Raw genomic sequence first — 18,707 nt, forward strand, 5'->3', positions numbered from 1 at the left:
ATGGCAAGGCCCTGACGACGGGACCAAACTTGCCGCGCACGGCTAGGGCTCGCCTGGAAGAGGCTCTTGGGAAACTAGGAATCACAGATGAGGAAGTTACTCCGCTGGTCATTGATGATCACGAGGAGAACGCGCCGGAGAAGTGGCCGTTAGCGGGGAAGGTGCTGCACCGCAACCTGTTTCATATCCAAACCATCACTAATGCCCTCCGACCGGCGTGGGGTAACTCCCGAGGCCTCCAGTTCAGATCTATGGGGGAGAACATGTTTGTGGCTGAATTCGAATGAAAAAAGTCCATTTTACTACCTTGAACAAAGTGGGTGGTTTACATTACCCCCTGATCTATTTTTCGGCTCCTTTGCCACCCTAAAAAACCTCATACCAGACAAAAAACAGCCTAAGTGGTTTACCTAGATCGGATGGTGACGTGGACACGGTCAAATGTGGTATTTGACCTGCGGGTGGGTCCCACTCATCAGTTTTTTACAAAAAAATCAAAGAAATAGAAGAAAAAAGGGGTGGGCCCCTACTGCAGTAGCAGCCGGCCACAACGGCGGAGGCCGGTGCTCGCGGCGCCGGCAGGCGGCCGGGGCGGGCAGAGATAGCGCGCGCCGAGCGGGGTAGGCCGGCCACAGCCAGGCGCAGCGACGCGCGCGCGGCCAAGTGCACAACGGTGGGCGACCGGGGACGACGACGCGAGCAACGTGCGGGGGCGGACAAGGACGACGACGCGCTCGGGGAGGAGGCGGCGCGGCGTGCGCGAGGGCAGAGCGGGGGCAGTCGAAGCCGGCGGTCGGCCAGGGACGATGGCGCGAGCAACGCATGGGGCGGACGGGGACGACGACTCAAGCTCGGGGAGGAGGTAGGGCGGCACAGGTGCACGGCCTGAACGGCGCCGGCAGGCGGCCGGGGCGGGCGGAGATAGCGCGCGCCGAGCGGGGTAGGCCGGCCACAGCCAGGCGCAGCGACGCGCGCGGCCAAGTGCACAACGGTGGGCGACCGGGGACGACGACGCGAGCAACGTGCGGGGGCGGACAAGGACGACGACGCGCTCGGGGAGGAGGCGGCGCGGCGTGCGTGAGGGCAGAGCGGGGGCAGTCGAAGCCGGCGGTCGGCCAGGGACGATGGCGCGAGCAACGCATGGGGCGGACGGGGACGACGGCTCAAGCTTGGGGAGGAGGTAGGGCGGCACAGGTGCACGGCCTGAACGGCGACGGGGCGGACGACGGCGGAACAAACGCCGCGAAGGGCGAGGAGAGGCCGAGTGGGTGCGGCCACCAGGGCAAGCTCCTTCGAGCGGCGTCGGGTTCTCGGAGAGAGAGAGACCTGACAAGGGGGGCCCACCCAGGTCAAAACCGCCGTTGACTAGTGCCACATGAGCAGCGGGTGGACACAAAACCACCTAGGGGGGTGTTTCTTCTATAGTGTGACATCCAATGGCAGGCCTGGTTCTGTGGTGTTTTTCCCTTGTCACAGTGGTGCGCAGGTAGCAATGCTACACCTATGTACTCTCTCTGTTCCAAATTACTTGTCGCAGATATGGATGTATCTAGATACTCCCTCTGGTCCTTTTTACTCCGCATATTAGATTTGGGTCAAGTCAAACTTTACAAAGTTTGACCAAATATATATTAAAAAATATCAATATCTACCATACCAAATATATATTCCATCAAACTACATTTCGTAATGAATCTAACAAAATTGATTTGGCATCGTAAATATTAATACTTTTTCTATAAATTCGGTCAAAGTAGAGATGCTTTGACTTCAAACAAAACTTATATGCAGATTAAAAAGGACCGGAGGAAGTACATCCATTTCTACGATAAATAATTTAGAACAGAGGGAGTAACTATCAATGATGTAGGTAGGTTTCACCCATGCTCCGGGCCAACCTTGTATGTCCAGTAGACATTGTAGTTATAGTATGTAACTATAGCTACAGTCAACGAAGAAAGCAGGCTCCAGGCCCCGGGCCATGGCACTGGCTACCCTGGGCCAAGCCCCCGGTAGCTATCATACGTAAACTAACTAAAGTAATAGCTTATGTGGCCTTTCTTAATAGGAGGAAATTATGGGAGGGGGCTCATCCAGTTGAAATCAGGTAGGGTGAAGGGATTAGTTAGGCAAGTTACATAAGAGTATAGGGAGCTGCTACGCGTCGGCCGGCGGATGTATTAGAAAACATCCGCCCGTATGGAGCTCCGTTAGATCAACGCCCTAATAGCCATCGGATCTAACCACCGTGCGCGTGTGACCATCTCCTTACGTCCTGCAACAACACCTCCGTTTCGGAAACAGATTCCTCTGAGGGAACTAGTCCTTTGGCGCAAAATTAATCCACCGTCTCGTAAGCCATCCGATTCGATGAACCTTGTATTTCTGCAACAAGACTCTTGTTGCAAAATCTCCACTTATATAATTTTTTATAACAAGACGCTTGTTGCAAAAACTTCTCTCTCTTTAATTTCTTGCAACAAGACCCATATTGCAAAACTCTTTCTTCTCTAATTTTCTGCAACAGGATCCTTGTTACAAAAATTACAACAACATCTACTGCCGCGGCTAATTTTCCGCAACAAGACTAATGTTTAAAAAATTGGAACAACATCTCTGAGCGCGTTCAGCACTGCACAGTCGTCGTTGCCACCGTTCCGCAACAACGCGGTTGTTGCAGAAACTTGTCTCAGGATAGCGACGAGGTTGATATTGCAAGAGGCACAACTACCGTGTCGTCCTCGGCGCTCCGGCCACTGGTGCCCGTGTGAGCCGCGAGGCCATCCCAGGGCTGGGTGACGCTGCTGCTAGAAGCTGACTTGGGGAGAGAGAGATGGATCTTGATTTTGGGAAGGAATATGTGTGCGGAGGAGAACGACGTTGGAAAAAATAAGGTTGACAAAGAGATGAGGTTGCTTATTTTAATTGATCCAACGCCGCATCAAGCGGCGGATGCAGCGCCTTGATCAGTCGGTTGATGCTAATATTTTCCCAGAGTATATAGGTTTTTACGTAAGTGCAGCATTTGGTGCGCAGGGTTGTCAGAGCTCTGGTTTTGTTAGTTGGGGTGGATGCCCTTCTATTGAGCATATATGTTCTTAAGAGAAAAAAAAAGGGAAAACAGAGCTCTTGCTAATGCCTGCCAAAAAGAAATGAAAGAAGAGGAGAAGTGGCAAAGAAAGTGAAAGCATAAAGAAAAATTAATGACTACAGCTAACTTTCTCGCCAAGCTGCCCTTGTCCACAGCCGGTTCCGAAAACCGTAGTAGTTGGTTAGGGCATGTACAATGGTTGATAAGATAATCTTATCTTAAATTTTGCATGTAATTAGAGATGATAAAAAAACATGTCTACAATGGGTCATCTCTTAGCCTTATCTTCAATAATTAGTTGTTCCTAAAAATATGACGAGACAAATTGTGCTAAGAGATCATCTCTTGTCTTCTCTTAAATAAGATAAGACAAACCTTCTCTTATGATTTCTCTCTCCTCCACCTCATCATTTATCCTACGTGGCAGTCTTAAGATAGAACCATTGTACATGCCCTTATGTGCACGTACTCGCGTCGTGTAACTAATCCCCTGCCTAGCTAGTCCTCCTACAACTCGTAAAAGCCAGACGAATCACATGCTAGTTCGACAAGTCGTAGAATTCATTTGCAGCTCGCAGATAAAAGGGCAACGAGGATCGTCATCCATCGCGGTCGTCAGAGTTTCTTCCTCTTCTACCAAAAATAATACCCCAAAGATTTGGGTGCATCCATCTACACGATCATCAATCCGCCGCTCGCCGAGATGGCTCGCCGTCGTGATCTAGCTCCAGGATGGACCTTCAACCCACCGGACCGCGAGCTCACCGATGTCTACCTCCGCCGCGAGATCGACGGCCAGCCCATCGTCACCGGCTTCATGCATCGTAACGTCGACGTCTACTCCGCCGCCCCGGAGAAGCTGGTGGAGGGCCTCCAGCACGCGCCGGGCATCGGCGAAGCCCAAGGCGACCAAGACAAGCGCGTCTGGTACTTCTTCACCACCCTTCGCCACGCCGGCAAGAACGTGCCAGGCGGCCCCCGTAGGATGTCGCGCACCATTGCCGGCGCCGCCGACGGTAAGAAGCGGTGGTGGCACTCGGAGGGTTCCCTGAAGGCGGTGAAAGGAAGCGCGGCCGGCGGGGAGCTGCAGAAATTCACCTACAAGGTTGAGTCGGCGTCGGGGTCTGGGGGCTGGCTCATGACCGAGTACAGCATCCACGGAGCCGGCGACTTGGTTCTCTGCAAGGTCTACAAGACGCCTCGCCCTCGCCCGGCTCGCCGTCCTCACGTGTCATCCCCGGCGTCGTCGTTGTCGTCGTCTTCATCCTGCACGACGACAGCGGCCGATCTTTCCGGATCGGGCTGCAAGAGAAAGGCATCCGGCGACCACCCGGATGCTCCAACCACAACGCAGCGGAAAACGCAGGAGGCAATGGCATACATCCAGATGGAGGAGGAGGATGAGATCTACAGCGCGCCACACCAAACAGATCAAGATATCGAGGGCTTCAGTTTCTGCACCGCCGACCCGACGCTTGTGCCCGGAGCTGCTTCCTCGTCGTCTGCGAAGAGGGTGTTTTTGGACTTGGACGCCGGAGTTACCGTGGACTTGGACGCGCCGGTGGTCGCGCCTCAGTCCGCACCAGGGGCTTTCGTCGAGGAGGATGCTGGACTCGCTTCTGGAGCGGACAGCGTCGACAAGATCGTGTTCTATGAAACCGGAGTGACCGTCGACGACTTGCTAGATGGCTTCCTCTATACCATGCCGGAACCTGCACCAGCACCACCGTGCCGGAACGAGCTCCTCTCTGCGGCTGCTACCCCCAGCAACACGAACCAGAACGAGCTTCTCCATGCGCCGGCCAGCAACACGGCATGGAACCCAACATATGGCGGCAGCTACGGAGCGGACAGCGTCGACAAGGTCGTGCTCTACGAAGGCGAAGCTACCGTCGACGACTTGCTAGACGACACCACGCTTGACGGAAGCAACGATGGCTTCCTCTATCAAGATCAACAACCTACAGCCCCATCGCCGTGCCGGAACGAGCTCCTGTCCGCGGCTGTGGCCCGCAGCAACTCGACATCACCGCCGAGCCAGAACGAGCTCCTCCATGCCCCCGCCAGCAACACGACTTTGGATCCGACGGATGGCGGTCGCTACGAGTTGTTATCCACCTACGTTCCTCCTCCCTGCCGCGACGAGGAAGATGCTGTTGTCGAGTGGCTGGAGGCCGCCGGCGTCGGCATGTCGGACCCAGCAGTCGATCTGTTCTGGGGTACACCGAATGGTGTCTGCGTGTACTGAGTCTGCTACACGAACATCATACTACGTATCATGTATTCATGTCCAAACTCGTAGTGAATTAGTCTCGGGAAAATGTGTAATTATGTCACGCGTTGGAAGTTTGGAACCAGTGTATCGTTCTTTTTGGATGAACAGAGGGCGATCATATTCATCTTAGCAATCCTCAATTTGGTCTGATTCAACTTGACCGTCAATAACTTGACAGAGTTTTCTTATATTCAACTTGACAGATGAAATCCATATATAGTTTGTTCGATATGCCAAATAACTATCATCTTTCGGTTTCATAATGTAGTGCATGCAAAACCTAAAAAAACATACAAAATTTCTACCAAGTTTATAGGGAGTTTTTTTTCCTATATCTAAAATACCAGACATACACTCGCTCTCTTAAACAAATGCAAGACGTTTTAGGTCTTACAGAGGGAGTACATATACTCCCAAGGTTAGGATTAGGGTTTGCCTGAATGCGCGCACGCAGAGGGAGTATATATATTTTGGGGTTGTTTGGCTGTGCCCCCAGCGCTCCGTTCGTTGTTGTACTTCTGTTATGCCCCTGTGGTAACTTATTTTCGTTTCTTTGGCTGGACCTTCTGTTGGCCGCGACCGTCGGATATTGTTGTGGTGGTTGCTTTATAATCTAAAGCGGGGGGGGGGGGGGGGGGGGGGCAACTACTGCGGCTCTAGAGTGATGGTCCTTGGAATTTTTGTCAAAAAAACTGCCTGGCCTTTCGTATTAGGGAAACGGTTGTAGCCGGCGGACCGGCCGAAGCTTTGGCCGGTCACGCGCGGGTCGTTGCGATCGAACCGCCTGTTTAGCCACGTCTTCCACACAGAGGATCAGACGCGTGGCTGTTGGGGCCCGCATACCGCCCGCGACGTTATCCCTTCGCTTCCATATCCACTCGCATCTCCCTCCTCATCCACCCACAGCCGGGGGCGCGGTCGTCGCCATGGCCGCCGGCAACTGGATGCTCCTCATTTTGAATCGTGCGTGGATCACCCGCATCGGATGCATCCTTCTCCATGGCCGCCCACAGCCAGGGGCTTGCTCGTCGCCTTGTCTGCGGCAACTGGATGCGCGCCCTTTCCATGGCAACCGCAGCTAGAGCTTCGCTAGTCGCCATGACCACCCTGCAATCAGCCGCGGCGGCGACAAGTTTGTGCTGGAGCCGGGGGTTGCGGGAACCAGGTTATTTTTTGCTGGATCCACCCATTTTTTTTTGCTACAACCCCTTTCTTTTTTGCTACCATTCCCATTCGATTTGATGAACTCTTTTTGTTTTTGCTGGAACCGGTGTCCCGATTTGCTGGAAGCACTTGGTGGACGTGCTGCAAGGTTGACAGCTCGCCGGAGGAAGCTGCATCCAGCTGCGAGGAGGGCTACATCCAACGTCGTTCAAACGCCGGGAATTGCAACCATGTACGCCGGAGCTACAACCGGTGACCGGGGGAGTTGCAGGAGGGAGTGGCCGTTTTTGCTGATGTGTCTTTTTTTGGCGAACCAATTTTTTTTTGCTGGAACCGACGAATTTCTTTGCTGGAATAGATATAATTTTTTGCTTCATCGGCTGCAGAGCTCTCAAATGTTTCATGTCGTTTTTGCTGGGACCTAAGTTTGGTTTTGCTGGAAGTGTTTTTCGATTTTGCTGGAAGCATTGTTCGTTTTTGCTTCAACCGACCACTGAAATTCTGTAGGTACGATGCATGTCGATGGAGGCCAGTAGAGACGGCGACGCCTGCGGCGAGCTCGACGACGAGGACAAAAGGGGGTGGGGGACCAGACGTTGCAACCGCGGGGGCGGGAGGAGGGGGGGGGGGGGGGGGGAGCGGCGAGCTCGCCGGGAGTGCACGCACAATGATGGAAGGAGGATTGGCTGGGTGGGGGCGTTTTTTCTGGAAGCTTTGACCGAAGGAAGAACGAATCAAGGGTTGAGTTGCCAGATCGGATGGTTCCGGCTCGCTACATCGGGCTGTTGGCGTTCGATCGGCCCAACAGTTGGGCCGATGCGCCGGCACAGATCACCGCCCTTCGTATTCATCAAGGACCACCTTCAGACAATATTGACAGAAAAGACCATGTGCACCGTGGCGGCAGGTGCGGCAGCCGATACCTGGCACCTGCCGCCACGGGTTAAGGCGGCAGTACTGGCCGCCATGGGCAGAGGCAGCAGGTCCAACCCAACAGGTTTTCCCTGCCGCATGGCATATTTGAACGGAACGGTGGGTTTGTGGGCCTCACAGCTAGAAAAAAATTCTATGAGACCCGCTTTCATAGGACATGTGAGACCCTGTTAGATTGGTGACACGTGGTCTCTCTAATCTCAAAGCGCATAATCTTACTTTCATTAGCTTTGAATCCCAATTAGCTATTCCCGGGTGCAATCCCCACCTTCTTTCGTGGGCTACGTAGCTGTAGGGCTATTTTATCGCACACGTCCATGGCGGCCACGCCCAAGGACTCCGGCGACGGCCGCGCTCCAGGACTCACCAACGAGTACTGGACTACTTGTCCATGGCCGCGCCGACCGTGCCGAAGGGTCTTGTCCCCGCCGTCGAGTCAGAGAAGCTCGTCACCGCCGGTCGCGCCTGTGGCGATTTCTCATCCATGACCGGCCGCCCCACAGGACCTGGACGGACTGCACGTCCATGGCGGCCACATGGCACGTTGCTGGCCTGTCGGGTTCATGCCGGCCACGCACGAAGATGGTCGCCGAACCAACTCTTCGTCGACCGCGGCGCCGAGATGCATCAAAGCTGCTCCATGTCACTCACGCTCTACCTGGACGTCATCAGCATGTTCGTGTCATCCCTGCTGTGCTGTAACTACTGCGGGCTGTTGAGCGCACCTAAGCTTCTTGGCTTGATTGCAGGCATATAGCTTGCACATCCGAAGTTCATGGCGCCCATGATCCCTCTAGGCATGTACAATCATTATAAGTTCATGTAGAATCTGGATGAACATATACTGCTCCGTGCACATTTGTTTGCTCTCCTGTACAACCCCTGAGCAGTGCCAAATGTGTACAATGGTTATAGAAGCATGCATGAGAAGATGCATATAATTTGTGTCGATGGGTTTTGATGGCACGATGGTCCATCTAACATCCACCAAAAGTTTAGTATTTCTGTGTACATGTCTATAAGGACGTGACGCATTCGCTGACACTGGAACCAAGGGCCGGGAGTTCGCCGTCGTGGACAAGTGGGGCCTCACATAGTAGCTGGATGCATCTTGCCGCACGGATGCCATTGCGCGTCTGCCGGGTTTCTGCACGGCCATAGACAAGAAGCCGTCGTAGCATCGTGGCACATGGGCACCGGCGACGAGACCGTTTAGCGCCGCCATAGAGGCCATGGATAGGGAGTCATGATAGCATGGAGCCACGTGGCCGCGGTGACAGGGTCGTTCGACGTGGCCCTGGACGACAAGTCTTGGCGGCCGCCGCCGAGGTCATTAGGTGCCGCCATGGAAGAGCTCCGCAGGAGAAGAAGCGAACCTTAGCCCCCGATAGTTACGTACGTATCTGATATACGGAACCTTACAATAGGTGAATTGGAATCGGGAATAGGAGTTGGGATTGCAAATCGATGGGCATAATGAGATTAGATGTTTTGAGATTGTGAATGCCACATGCCAATCATCGGGACGGGTCTCACATGTTATCCTACGAGACCCGGTTTTATAGGATTTTTTTCCTCACGGGCTACGTGGAGCCTGCCGCTCGCGGCGGCAGCCTGAGTGGCCGGCAATATGTCGATCGTGTTAATGCATGCGCTGTTAATCAGACTTTCTAATCACAACATAGTACTCTTAGTCTCAGCCATGCAGATCCTGATTAAAATATTCCGGCTGCTGTGCCGACTTTGTGATGTGTTAGAGCATTTCTAGTCGCGCCTCCAATAACCTCTCATGTCATTTTTTAGCGCCGGCGTCCAAAAATTGATCCAATCGTGTCTCTAGGATCTTGTTTATCGCCGGTTGGGGCCAAAATGAAAGCCGGCGAACCTGAGCCGAACCCAAGCCCACGGGGGTCGCCTGGGGGCGCTGGCCGAAGCAAAAAGGCGCATGAGTCCGCTCTGTCAGCGAGAGAAAGACCTTTTCCCGCCGATCCCCCCGCCCCCCCTCCGTTTCCCTCCATCTCCCCCTTCTCCAGCCTTCTCCCGCCATTCTCCTCCCTCTCCCCTCCATCCGGCCACCATGCCGCCGAAGAAGTACACGGCCCCTCGCGCCGCTACCGATGCCAACGCCACCCAGGCGAAGGAGAGGAAGCAGAGGGCGCCGCCGTCCGAACTCCCGGGCATGTCAAACGCCGACTGGAAGACGGAGGTTCAGCGGCGGGAGGCTGTCATCACCGACCGACGGAACAGGATCAACACCAAGAAGGCCCGGGACAGGGCGGCGGCGGCGGCGACTGCCGTGGCGAAGCAGGCGGATCGCGCGGCGGAACATGCAGAGGTGTCTCGCGCGGGGATGATGAATCCGCCCGGCGGCCACGGCCCGCACGCTCCCTGGAGCCAGCAGAAGGTCGAGTCGCCGGCTGGCTTTTTGGCGTCTCCACACCCGCGCCACCCAGAGGGAAGAGAAAACCAAGGCGCGATGGTCGGCGTTGATGACGAACAGCGTCGTCAAGCTCGACCTGCTCCGGACCAACGTCGCTGCGAAAAAGAGGAACACTGACCTGGCTTTCCTGATGGGGGAGGGGGCCGGACATGGCGACGATGAATGGGCAGGTCAAGGCGTGGTACCTGGCGGAGCATGGCCTCATCCTGAACAGATGAAGTCGATAGCGGCGCCAACTCCCACTCCGACCCCAACGCCGCCGCCAAGCCCGAGCGACGCCTCCGCGATGTCAAGTACGGAAGCCTCGCAGACGCCGACCAGCCCGCGCACGCCGATTCCCAACAGCAACGCTGGTGGATGATAACCCACAAGTATAGGGTATCGCAACAGTTTTCGAGGGTAGAGTATTCAACCCAAATTTATTGATTCGACACAAGGGGAGCCAAAGAATATTCTCAAGTATTAGCAGCTGAGTTGTCAATTCAACCACACCTGGAAACTTAGTATCTGTAGCAAAGTAATATGATAGTAGTGGTAACGATAGCAAAAGGTAATGATAGCAAAAGGTAATGATAGCAAAAGTAATATTTTTGGTGTTTTATAGTGATGATAACAATAGCAACGGAAAAGTAAATAAGCGAAGAACAATATATGGAAAGCTCGTAGGTAATGGATCGGTGATAGGGAATTATGCCGGATGTGGTTCATCATGAAACAGTCATAACCTAGGGCGACACAGAACTAGCTCCAATTCATCAATGTAATGTAGGCATGTATTTTGAATATAGTCATACGTGCTTATGGAAAAGAACTTGCATGACATTTTTTGTCCTACCCTCCCATGGCAGTGGGGTCCTAGTGGAAACTAAGGGATATTAAGGCCTCCTTTTAATAGAGTACCGAACCAAAGCATTAACACATGGTGAATACATGAACTCCTCAAACTACGGTCATCACCAGGAGTGGTCCCGATTATTGTCACTTCGGGATTGCCGGATCATAACACTTATTAGGTGACTATAGACTTGCAAGATAGTATCAAGAACTCACATATATTCATGAAAACATAATAGGTTCAGATCTGAAATCATGGCACTCGGGCCCTAGTGACAAGCATTAAGCATAGCAAAGTCATAGCAACATCAATCTCAGAACATAGTGGATACTAGGGATCAAACCCTAACAAAACTAACTCGATTACATGATAAATCTCATCCAACCCATCACTGTCTAGCAAGCCTACGATGGAATTACTCACGCACGGCGGTGAGCATCATGAAATTGTTGATGGAGGATGGTTGATGATGACGACGGTGACGGATTCCCCTCTCCGAAGCCCCGAACGGACTCCAGATCAGCCCCCCCGAGAGAGTTTAGGGCTTCGCGGCGGCTCCGTATCGTAAAACGTGATGAATCCTTCTCCTTTATTTTTTCTCCCTGAACACGAATATATAGAGTTGGAGTTGAGGTCGGAGGAGCTCCAGGGGGGCCACAAGGCAGGGGGGCGCCCCCACCCTCGTGGCTAGGGTGTGGGCCCCCTGGCCTTGATTCTTTGCCAGTATTTTCCAAAAATAATCTCCGTGGAGTTTCAGGTCATTCCGAGAACTTTTGCTTCTGCACATAAATAACACCATGGCAGTTCTGCTGAAAACAATGTCAGTCCGGGTTAGTTCCATTCAAATCATGCAAGTTAGAGTCCAAAATAAGGGCAAAAGTGTTTGGAAAAGTAGATATGACAGAGACGTATCAACTCCCCAAGCTTAACCCTTTGCTTGTCCTCAAGCAATTCAGTTGATAAACTGAAAGTGATAAAGAAAAACTTTTACAACTCTATTTGCTCTTGTTGTTGTAAATATGTAAAGCCATCATTCAAGTTTTCAGCAAAGATTATGAAGTAACCATATTCACAATAACTCTTAGGTCTCATGTTTACTCATATCAATGGCATAATCAACTAGCGAGCAATAATAATAAATCTCAGATGACAACACTTTCTCAAAACAATCATAATATGATATAACAAGATGGTATCTCGCTAGCCCTTTCTGAGACCGCAAAACATAAATGCAGAGCACCTTTAAAGATCAAGGACTGACTAGACATTGTAATTCATGGTAAAAGAGATCCAGTCAAGTCATACTCAATGTAAACTAACAATAATGAATGCAAATGACAGTGGTGCTCTTCAACTGGTGCCTTTTAATAAGAGGATGATGACTCAACATAGAAGTAAATAAATAGGCCCTTCACAGAGGGAAGCGGGGATTTGTAGAGGTGCCAGAGCTCGGTTTTGAAATAGAGGTGAATAATATTTTGAGCGGTATACTTTCATTGTCAACATAACAACCGAGAGATGGTGATATCTTCCATGCTACACACATTATAGGCGGTTCCCAAATAGAATGGTAAAGTTTATACTCCCCCTCCACCAACAGGCATCAATCCATGGCTTGCTCGAAACAACGAGTGCCTCCAACTAACAATAGTCCCATGGGGAGTTTTGTTTACAGTTATTTTGATTTGATTTGCATAAAGCATGGGACTGGGCATCCCAGTGACCAGCCATTTTCTCGTGAATGAGGAGCGGAGTCCACTCCTCTTGAGAATAACTCGCCTAACATGGAAGATACAGACAACCCTAGTTGATACATGAGCTATTCGAGTATACAAAACAGAATGTTTATTTGAAGGTTTAGAGTTTGGCACATACAAATTTACTTGAACGGCAGGTAGATACCGTATACAGGTAGGTATGGTGGACTCATATGGAATAACTTTGGGGTTTATGGGATTGGATGCACAAGCAGTATTCCCGCTTAGTGCAGGTGAAGGCTAAAAAAAGACTGGGAAGCGACCAGCTAGAGAGCGACAACAGTCATGAACATGCATTAAATTTAATCAACACCGAATGCAAGCATGAGTAGGATATAATGCACCATGAACATAAATATCGCAGAGGCTATGTTGATTTTGTTTCAACTACATGCGTGAACATGTGCCAAGTCAAGCCACTCGAATCGTTCAAAAGAGGATACCACCCTATCATACCACATCACAACCATTTTAATAGCATGTTGGCTGATACGTCTCCAACGTATCTATAATTTTTGATTGCTCCATGCTATATTATCTACTGTTTTGGACATTATTGGGCTTTATTATCCACTTTTATATTATTTTTGGGACTAACCTATTAACTGGAGGCCCAGCCCAGAATTGTTGTTTTTTGCCTTTTTAGGGTTTCGAAGAAAAGGAATATCAAACGGAGTCCAAAGGGAATGAAACCTTCGGGAACGTGATTTTCTCAACGAACAAGACCCGGGAGACTTGGACCCTACGTCAAGAAAGGAAACAGGAGGGGGGCAGGCCCACCCCCACCAGGCGCGACCTCCACCCTTGTGGGCCCCTTGTTGCTCCACCGACGTACTCCTTCCTCCTATATATATCCACGTACCCCCAAACGATCAGATACGGAGCCAAAACCCTAATTCCACCGCCGCAACTTTCTGTATCCATGAGATCCCATCTTGGGGCCTGTTCCGGAGCTCCGTCGGAGGAGGCATCGATCACGGAGGGCTTCTACATCAACACCATAGCCCCTCCGATGAAGTGTGAGTAGTTTACCTCAGACCTACGGGTCCATAGTTAGTAGCTAGATGGCTTCTTCTCTCTTTTTGGATCTCAATACAATGTTCTCCCCCTCTCTTGTGGAGAACTATTCGATGTAATCTTCTTTTTGCGGTGTGTTTGTTGAGACCGATGAATTGTGGATTTATGATCAAGTCTATCTATGAACAATATTTAAATCTTCTCTTAATTCTTTTATGTATGATTGGTTATCTCTGCAAGTCTCTTCGAATTATCAGTTTGGTTTGGCCTACTAGATTGATCTTTCTTGCAATGGGAGAAGTGCTTAGCTTTGGGTTCAATCTTGCGGTGTGCTTTCCCAGTGACAGTAAGGGCAGCAAGGCACATATTTTATTGTTGCCATCGAGGATAACAAGATGGGGTTTTCTTCATATTGCATGAGTCTATCCCTCTACATCATGTCATCTTGCTTAAGGCGTTACTCTGTTTTTAACTTAATACTCTAGATGCATGCTGGATAGCGATCGATGAGTGGAGTAATAGTAGTAGATGCAGGCAGGAGTCGGTCTACTTGTCTCGGACGTGATGCCTATATACATGATCATACCTAGATATTCTCATAACTATGCTCAATTCTGTCAATTGCTCAACAGTAATTTGTTCACCCATCGTAGAATACTTATGCTCTCGAGAGAAGCCACTAGTGAAACCTATGGCCCCTGGGTCTATCTTTATCATATTGATCTCCTACTACTTAGTTATTTCCTTTGCTATTTACTTTGCCTTTATTTTACTTTGCATCTTTATCATAAAAATACCAAAAATATTATCTTATCATATCTATCAGATCTCACTCTTGTAAGTGGCCTTATAGGGATTGACAACCCCTATTTGCGTTGGTTGCGAGGATTTATTTGTTTTGTGCAGGTACGAGGGACTCACGCATAGCCTCCTACTGGATTGATACCTTGGTTCTCAAAAACTGAGGGAAATACTTACGCTACTTTGCTGCAACATCCCTTCCTCTTCGGGGAAAACCAACGCAGTGCTCAAGAGGTAGCAAGAAGGATTTCTGGCGCCGTTGCCGGGGAGGTCTACGCAAAAGTCAACATACCAAGTACCCATCACATACCCTTATCTCCCGCATTACATTATTTGCCATTTTCCTCTTGTTTTCCTCTCCCCCCACTTTACCCTTGCCATTTTATTCGCCCTCTCTCTCTCTATCCTCCCTCTCTGTCTCTATTTGCCTCTTTTTGCCCGCTTGCTTTTTGTTTACTTGTGTGTTAGTTTGCTTGCTTGTCACGATGGCTCAAGATAATACTAAATTGTGTGACTTCACCAATACCAACAATAATGATTTTATTAGCACTCCGATTGCTCCTCTTACCGATGTTGAATCTTGTGAAATTAATACTGCTTTGCTGAATCTTGTCATGAAAGATCCGTTTTCCGGCCTTCTTAGTGAAGATGCCGCTACCCATCTAAATAGCTTCGTTGATTTGTGTGACATGCAAAATAAGAAAGATGTGGATAATGATATTGTTAAATTGAATCTATTTCCTTTTTCGCTTAGAGATCGTGCTAAAGCTTGGTTTTTGTCTTTGCCTAAAAATAGTATTGATTCATAGAACAAGTGCAAAGATGCTTTTATCTCTAAGTATTTTCCTCCCGCTAAGATCATCTCTCTTAGAAACGATATTATGAATTTTAAGCAACTTGATCATGAACATGTTGCACAAGCTTGGGAGAGAATGAAATTAATGATACGTAATTGCCCTACTCATGGTTTAAATTTGTGGATGATTATACAAAAATTTTATGCCGGATTGAATTATGCTTCTAGAAATCTTCTAGATTCGGCCGCAGGAGGCACTTTTATGGAAATCACTTTAGGAGAAGCTACTAAACTCCTAGATAATATTATGGTTAATTATTCTCAATGGCATACTGAAAGATCCACTAATAAAAAGGTGCATGCGATAGAAGAAATTAATGTTTTGAGTTGAAAGATGGATGAACTTATGAAATTATTTTCTAATAAGAGTGCTTCTTCTGATCCTAATGATATGCCCTTGTCTACTTTAATTGAGAATAATAATGAATCTATGGATGTGAATTTTGTCGGTAGGAACAATTTTGGTAACAACGCGTATAGAGGCAATTTTAATCCTAGGCCTTATCCTAGTAATCCCTCTAATAATTATGGTAATTCCTACAACAATTCTTATGGAAATTATAATAAGATGCCCTCTGATTTTGAATCTAATATTAAAGAATTTATTACTTCGCAAAAGAATTTTAATGCTATGAGTGAAGAAAAATTGCTTAAGATTGATGATTTGGCTAGGAACGTTGATAGAATTTCTCTTGATGTTGATTCTTTGAAACTTAGATCTATTCCACCTAAGCATGATATCAATGAGTCTCTCAAAGCCATGAGAATTTCCATTGATGAGTGCAAAGAAAGAACCGCTAGGATGCTGAAAGAACATGCGGTGCCCCCATGTTTGGTTTTGGTATTTGATGACAATCTCTATGGACTAATGGTTGCCTTGAGTTATACTTGAAGGTTTTGTCCATAGGCTTTTCTTGGAGTACATGTGTTGGTTTCAAGGAGAGTTTGTGTCGACCAAGGTGCTATTCAAGGAATTACCCAAAGATTGGTCATGTGAGTGTTGAGCTTATTGCAAGCATGTCTTGAAGAAGAAGATTGTGTGATCATTCACGTCTACCTTCAAGACATTATCCAAATGAAGAGAATTGGAAAGATTAAAGGTTGATCAAGATTAAGTCAAGAATGAATCAAGTTGATCAACACGCAAAGCATACAAGATGTACTGAGGGATCAAGTGATCCCATGGTATGGTAAGCATTGTCCATTACGCTTTGCTTGCTAACCCATGGTTTTCATGAGAGTTCTTTGTGGGGTTAGGTGGTGATGTGCAAGTTCAAGTGGAGCATCATGAAGAGATCAAATGCTTGAAGCTTGCCATCCATTATGGTAACAATGGATTTATGAAGATGTGCCGAAGAGTGGTTCACCCATAGTGGAGTATGGGGGAGCAATCAACTAGTCTTCATCGAGCCAACACAATCAAGAAAGGTGGTCCAACTTGAGGAAGTCAAGATCGTCGTCATCTAGCTCAAGTGGACTATGTGCAAGACAAAGGTTTGCCCTTGATAGGTTTACTATTTTACCGGTCTCATAGTGGTATTTGCGAGACTGGGTTATAGGATCGATTGCCGTACTATCAAGGGGGGCTCTTGATGAGTAGCTTGATCGTATCGTTCGTAGAGAGCTCAAACCATTGCATCCTTGCATCATCTTTCTTGGTTCTTGTTTGGCTTTTCTCTTTGTGAGTTTTGGAGCTTTTGGTCATCTTGGTGACAAGCTCGAGTTCATCGAAAACGGAGTTCACTCGCATCTTCTATGATGTTTTGATGCTACTCATCGTCTTGTATACAACAAGCTTGAGTTTGCTCAATTCGGAGCTCGTATGAAGAATTTATGGCAGTTCTGGTTTTCTCCATGCGGTAGTACCGCGGTCGGCAGCGGTAGTACCGCTTATAGCGTTAAGCGGTAGTACCGCTCCAGTACCGCTCTACTACCGCCTTGATTTTGGGTCCTGCTCTTTTCGTGTCGGGTTTAGCAGTAGTTGCACGGCAGTAAGGCATGGTAGTACCGCCTAAGTGGTAGTACCGCTCCGGTCGGGCGGTAGTACCGCTACTGCATTACTGCCGTCGTACTCTGCTCTGCCCTGCCCCTTTTGGTCCCGTGTTCTACTCCTCCAGCGGTAGTACCGCCGGGGTGAGCGGTAGTACTGCTCTTATGTGGTACTACCGCCCCAAGGTTCATGTTGTGTTGCTCCTTTTTCCCTGCTTCTTCCGCCCGAGCGGTAATACCGCTCGTGTGCGGGCTGAGCACATAACGGTTGGATTCCCCCCCTCCTATAATAGGGGGTCTTCTTCCCCAATGAACCTTATCCTTTGAGCTCGTATTCTTCCCCCATTGTTGACCTTCTTCGAGCTTGCTAACTCTCAATCCCTCCAATGATTCTTGCTAGTTCTTGAGGGAAAAGAGAGAGGAGATCTAGATCCGCATTTCCACCAATCACTTTCTCCTCTAAGTGAGGGGAACCCCTTGGATCTAGATCTTGGAGTTCTTTGTGTTCTTCTTTCGTTCTTCCTCTCATTTTCCTCCCTAGCATTAGTTGCTTCGGTGGGATTTGAGAGAGAAGGACTTGGGCACTCCGTGTGCCCTTGCCATTGCATTTGGTGCATCGGTTTGAGTTCTCCACGGTGATACGTGAAAGTGAAGTTTGAGAAGCTTATTACTCTTGGGTGTTTGGGCACCCTAGAGCTTGTTCCTCTTGGGTGCCTTGGCGCCCTAGACGGTTGGTGTTGTTCGGAGCTCAATCATTGTGGTGTAAAGCTCCGGGCAAGCGTCGGGGTCTGCAATTAGGTTGTGGAGATCGCCCCAAGCAATTTGACGGGTACCGGTGACCGCCCCCAAGGGTTGCCAAAGTGTACGGGTTCGGTGACCGCCCCCAAGGGTTGCCATTTGTACGGGTTCGGTGACCGCCCTCAAGGGTCCCTTAGTGGAATCACGGCATCTTGCATTGTGCGAGGGCGTGAGGAGATTACGGTGGCCCTAGTGGCTTCTTGGGGAGCATTGTGCCTCCACACCGCTCCAAACGGAGATTAGCATCCGCAAGGGTGTGAACTTCGGGATACATCGTCGTCTCCACGTGCCTCGGTTATCTCTTACCCGAGCCCTTTACTTATGCACTTTACTTTGTGATAGCCATATTGTTTCTTGTCATATATCTTGCTATCACTTAGTTGTTTATCTTGCTTAGCATAAGTTGTTGGTGCACATAGGTGAGCCTAGTTGTTGTAGGTTTTGTGCTTGTCAAATTAACCGCTAGGTTTATTCCGCATTTGTTCAAGCCTAAACCGTAATTATTTTAAAGCGCCTATTCACCCCCCTCTAGGCGACATCCACGATCTTTCAGATGCGTGCTAAGAAAGATGCCTTTATAAGAGCGTGTTCTTCTAGTTCCTATGAAAATAAAGATGAAGATCTAAAAGTTATTGATGTGTCCCCTATTAAATCTTTGTTTTGCAATATGAATCTTGATAATGACGGGACTGAATATGATCCACCTTTACCTAGAGGTGTTCCAAGAATTCGGAATTTGTTGATCTTGATG

Source organism: Triticum urartu, chromosome 4A (assembly GCF_056163025.1).
Source record: "Triticum urartu cultivar PI428250 chromosome 4A, HENAU_Tu73, whole genome shotgun sequence".
NCBI lineage: Eukaryota > Viridiplantae > Streptophyta > Magnoliopsida > Poales > Poaceae > Triticum > Triticum urartu.